This window comes from Mytilus trossulus, chromosome 12, assembly GCF_036588685.1.
Source record: "Mytilus trossulus isolate FHL-02 chromosome 12, PNRI_Mtr1.1.1.hap1, whole genome shotgun sequence".
NCBI classification, from domain to species: Eukaryota; Metazoa; Mollusca; class Bivalvia; order Mytilida; family Mytilidae; genus Mytilus; species Mytilus trossulus.
The window spans coordinates 32,110,530-32,116,341 of NC_086384.1; the positions used below are offsets into that span (position 1 = coordinate 32,110,530).

At 31.2% G+C, this 5,812-nt stretch overlaps 1 long non-coding RNA gene across 2 annotated transcripts; it reads right to left on the minus strand.

The window, feature by feature from the left end:
* Window positions 1-253: 253 nt before the first annotated feature.
* On the minus strand, window positions 254-4,718 carry LOC134693184 (uncharacterized). Of its 2 annotated transcripts, none has more exons than XR_010102361.1 (3): window positions 4,595-4,718; window positions 1,708-1,795; window positions 254-1,022 (listed from the first exon to the last, which is right to left on the minus strand). It is a non-coding gene; the product is annotated as an uncharacterized LOC134693184 (long non-coding RNA). The 2 variants fall into 2 exon arrangements; XR_010102362.1 differs by having other exon boundaries at window positions 4,663-4,705.
* Window positions 4,719-5,812: the final 1,094 nt, after the last annotated feature.

Here is a 5,812-nt window from a genome sequence, read left to right on the forward strand (position 1 = left end):
TTCCTTTGAGGAAATACTTTTTCCTGTGAGGAAATTTTTGACAAACACTTTTCCTTGGAGGAAAATTCAATACAACAAATTTCCTCTGAGGAAAATCATTGTTCTTCAAATTTCCTCTAAGGAAATTTCTGAACATCAAATTTCCCTTAAGGAAATGTTTTTCCTTATTTTTACTTGTTAAACATTTCTTCACTACACCATGTATACAAACAGTATGAATATAATTATTAAAAGACTGTAGAATTGATGCAAATGATATTTAAAAATTTAATAATAAATGTTTGACTCAAAATTTTAATGACATTGAAAATAATACAGTCTGACTGTTTAGATCTAGGTATTGTTTATACTTTTTATATAAATTTAACTTTGATTTATAATTTTTTTGGAGCAAATGCTTCTGTTTTCTTTGTAATTGTTTCAATGCGATACAATAATAAGCAACCAATTTGAATGTCATTATATCATTTGTGGTGTTCTAAAAAAAATATTTATATATTTGCAGATTAAATAATAAAATAAACACTTTTCGTGTTATTTTAAATTAGAATTTCTTCTGTTTCAGCTTGTGTACAGTTATTCAATCCACTATGTAAGAATTCAGTGAATACATTATTCACTTCACTAAACAATTCCCTTCAATTCTAAGAGAAATCATTTTTGCAAATTGTTCTTCAATGATCTTCTTCTGTATATTTGATATGAGGGAGCGATGTAAATGAGTGGATAAAACTGGTGTTCCTTTTTTCAACAACAAAATAGTATTTGTTCTGCATTCTCCTTTCTTTTGATTAAGATATGTTGTTGCTTTTATGCAATAGTGTTTTCAGGTATCTATGATAGAACTCCATTTTGTTTTATATGGTCATTATCACATGTTGAAATTTCCTATTTCTTTTTTGCAGGAAAGCACACATTCCATTTCAAATTAATCCAATTATGCACTATGTAAATAAATTTCAACTTTAAGTTTCCTCTTCAGTAATGACCTATTGATCATGAAAACCGAGATGTCTGATCACCTATAAATACACAAAAAAGCAAATAAAATGTTATAAATGGAGAGAGAAACAGCAATAAATGTTTTTCATGTGTATCTTTCCTTATTAAAATACATTAAGTAAACTTGAACTCGAGAAAAATAAATAACTGCGATGTAGACTAGAAAGTATAAAATGCAAGATAAAGTATTCACGAAAAATTAGTTGATTTACAGAAGTCAAGTCCATGTTTGCAGGAAATTTACATCATTGGTTGTCTGGTGGAGAGTTGTCTTATTGGTAATCATACCACATCTTATTTTTATATAACCTTGCCATATTCCTATTGTGCCTGTCCAAAGTTCAGAGCCTGTAGCTTTTATCAGTTTAGTCTGACACTAAAATTTAGTGGTTGTTGTTGTTGTTGTTTCATACCGGTCATATTTATTTTTTGTAATTTATTTTGTTATAAACTAGGCAATTAACATGATTAGTTTTACAGTTTGAATTGTTTCAATGTTTCATCTTTAGGTCTTTTATACTTTGACTATAGTATAGGGTATTGATTTTCTCATTATTGAAGGTCGTAACAGGCCTACAATTTCTTTCTCAAAGCCGTGATAGTTTTCATATTTAATATACCACATCTTTGAATTTTTATAGTAATCATGATACTAGTAATCATCTTTCAAGTTCAATAACTTTTTAAAATTAAAAGGTGCCTTACCATTTAGGTTTAGTTGGCTTCTGCAAATTTTACATTGCCTATCATTTCTGCTGTATATTATTTCTCTGTACCTTCTATAGTTCTTGTCCTATACATAAAAGAGTAAAAGTTGAATGACATCTTGCATCAATATTTTTTCTGTTTAATGTACATTTATATGTATATTAATGTGTGTTTAATAAAAATCTAAACCATGAGTGCTTGATAAGCTTCTTGCCCTTATAGCTGGTCTGTAAGCTTTAAATGAATTTTATTGATCGACTAAAAAACTATGAGCACTGCGCAAATAAGACCCCTGCCCTCCTAAAAAAAACAAACATGCACAAACAATGGTATTCATTGACATAAAACATGTATATAATTTGGCTCAATTTATAGATCTCTCAAGTGACTATAAGTTTAAGGCTGCGATTATTTTAACAAATACATTTCTAAAACCTTTCAAAGATTTTGAAAATGGACAAATTTTTAATAACTTTGCAACAACTAAAGTTCCTTAACTCTGCATCTTATAAAAAAATATACATGATAAATAGGGAATGATACTCCAGCTTGCATATTATTCAAAGTTTTAAAGGAACATAACTGAAGAACGGTAAAAGTTTTACTACAAAAATTTGAAATTGATCTGATTAAAATTGTGATAAAAAGTATTGTTTTAAAGTTTAATAAAATTTGGTTGAGGGAAACTTAAGTTAGAAGGCAGAAACAATTTTTTCCATTTTTAAAGAACATAACTATAGAATTTAGTAAAAGAGACACTACCAAAATTCAAGCTTAATCTGTATTTTGTGGTTATAAGCATTGTGTATTGATTTCATTACATTTGGTTGAGACAAACTAAAGTTTAGAAAACAGGAAACCAAAAATTCAGCATATTTTCCCCATTTCTAAAGGGGCATAACTCTGATACTCTAGTACAGTAACACTGACATCACCAAAATTCAAACTTGATCTGAGTATTGTGATAACAAACTTTTGTAAAAGTTTAATTGAATTTGTTTGAGGCAAACTAAAGTAATGTAAGAGAACAAAAAACAACTTTGGGACAGACGGACAAACGATCAAGTGTTATACATTATGCCCCCTCCACTTTGGGTCATAATAATAAAAAGGGTGTTTATGTCAAGATATAAAAACAATTCACCAAAGTTTCATAAAAATTTGTGAAAGCATTCTTGAGACTATCCTAATCCCAAGTCATGATAGTACAATGACATAAATCAGATTTTTTTTTTAAATTAAAAGGAAAATTATCATGTTTATGTCATGTATGTTATACAAAAATAATTCACCAAGTTTCATTAAAATTGCTCAAAGCATTATTAATAGTATACGTACTGGAAAATCCCCCCTTTTATGAATAAAATCCCTAACTTTACATTAAAAATTTAAAATCCCTAAAAATTAAAAAGGACCTTAATTATGTGACTTGTTATTTAACATAACAAAAAAACCAAAGGCAATGAAAGAGAAACTGACAATGCCAAGGCAAAACATAAGATGCAGAAAAGAAAAACAAAACAAAACAAAACAAAACACTAAGCAACACCAAAAAACTAGTGTTGAATTTATGTGCTCAGTCAGTCAGTGAGAGTTGGCAGATCCTGACCTACTATATCTATGCTTAAAAACATAAAAATCATATAGTTCTAAACATATTTTGTAAATTTATACTTTATTAACAAGTGAAACTGCGAGTTACTGCTCACTGATGATACCCCTGCCGCAAGTGGATAATATTAATAGTGTAAAAATATGCAAGTGTTCGGTAAACAGGAAGTTGTCGAGTGATGAATCTGAAAACGCATCACACGGTATAGCTGACTTATATAAATCCTAAAACCAAATTTAAGAAATCCTTGTATTGTAGTTCCTGAGAAAAATGTGACGAAAATTTTCAACTTGGCTCAGTATCATGTGTTAAATCATACAAATGTTCGGTTAACAGGAAGTTGACAAGTGATCAATCTGAAAACGCATCACACGGTATAAATGACTTAGATAAACCCTGAAACCAAATTTCAGAAATCCTTGTATTGTAGTTCCTGCGAAAAATGCAAAGAAAAATATTCATGGGACGGACGGACTGACTGACGGACGGACGGACTGACAGACAGAGGTAAAACAGTATACCCCCCTTTTTTGAAAGCGGGGGTATAAAAGTTGTCATAAATAGCATAGACACCTTTGAGTTTTGAGAACCACATGTGTTAATTGTGCGAGTATAATCATTGATAATCATGCACAAGATTGACTTTTAAAAAAAAAGCCTATATGTTGAAATTTTCTGAAAATATTGCATGCATTTATTAATATGACCAATTTCAAGAAATGCACAAAGATGAGAGATGATTTATATATTTTTTCTTATTCAGGAGCCAGAAGTTATGGCCTTTGTGACCTTTGTATGATTTTTATTTTAGTTTCTTTTTCTTTGTATTGAAAAGTTTAGTATGACATCCATTATCACTCAACTAGTATACATTTTTGTTTAATGGCAAGCTAAAGCATGCCTCACAGGCACGGATCCAGGGGGCTGAGGGTTGGACATGTTGGAACCCCCCTTTCTTTACTGGACGATCAATGCATTTGAATGGGGACATGTAGTTTAACACCCCCCCCCCCAAATTTGTCCTGGGTTAGGAACCCCTTTATATGACTCAGGATCCACCCAAGTCTCATGTTTTGGGATTTTCTCGTTGCAATGAAGACCCATTGGTGACCTATGGCTGTTATCTACTCTTTGGTCATGTTGTTATCTCTTTGATACATTCCCCATTTCCATTTCAGTTTCTTTTCAGTTCTATTATAAATATTAGAAACGAGTTTGGCGCGTTTACAAAAATATAATTGTCTGTGCTGACAGGGGAGTATGTGTGCATACCAATATTTAAATTTTCTAGGCGTTCTTTTTGAATATTTTGTGCATTTCTTGGTAAAATACTGTCAGACCTCGAGTGCTGTTGTTTTACAAAAACGGTCAAGTAATGTAGGGGAATGAAACGAACTAAAAAGAACCAAAATAAGCCACAACTAATGGGGGTCTCATTGGGGGTTCTGTTCACGGATCCCGCTTAGTTACTTTTTATTTTTTTAGATTCCCGCATGATGCCATTACGCTTACACTATATTAGTGAACAATTCTGATATTTTTGTAATTTCCCATGTCCCGCTAAACTTCATTTCGCTTTTTCACGGCACAACAAAAAATACGCCTCGACAATCCCGAGTCCCGCTCAGACCCCCTTATACATACATACTGAATAGTTTACTATGTAGTCAGTAGTCGGGTCAAATACACATGTATATACTTTTTGACGACCTTAGATTCATTTCACAGCGAAAATACTCATTAATATCAGAGACATATATACACATATGTGTATATATTTCTCTGTTAATATTGAACATTTTAGATCACTTCACATTTAGATTTTATAACTTTTAAAATGAAGACCTGGCCATTGGCGTAGCTAGGTCATTTCTACATGTACGCTCAAACCTCGTTGAGGCCAATTAATTTAAAGCATATTTCTTACTAAATAGATTAGAATGACCAAAAGATTAACAGAACATAGACATATAGAAATTATGCACTTATCCCCCCCCCCCCTCGAATTAAATTCGACGAAGGTTTAACAAAGTAATTGATATGTAATGAATTTTCATTTTAGACAGTAAATGCAAAAAGAAATTCCTTTAATCCATAAAATACGGGAAAACTAATCATATATAATTTCGTCAATATGCTCTGGATACTCGTTTGACCATAAACAGTTTTTGTCCAGCTACCGTAAAATTTTACGAAGGTTTGAAAAAGTTATTGACATCTTTTAAAACTTTAACTACACTTTAATGAAACCTACATGTACATAGTTCTAATAATGGCACCGCCGACGAAATTAAGGATCAAAATGTCTTCCTTTCGCGACATAAATTTCAATGGCTCGAACAAGAAAGCAAACCGAATCTCAGCTCATAATGAATTGGTTTAAAAAAAAAAGGGGGGGAAGTGAGTATAGAATTCACGGTAGATTTAGAATTTAACAGAAATAATATGATACTAATTTTCGTCACTTTTTTTCGCAATTACGAGCCATTG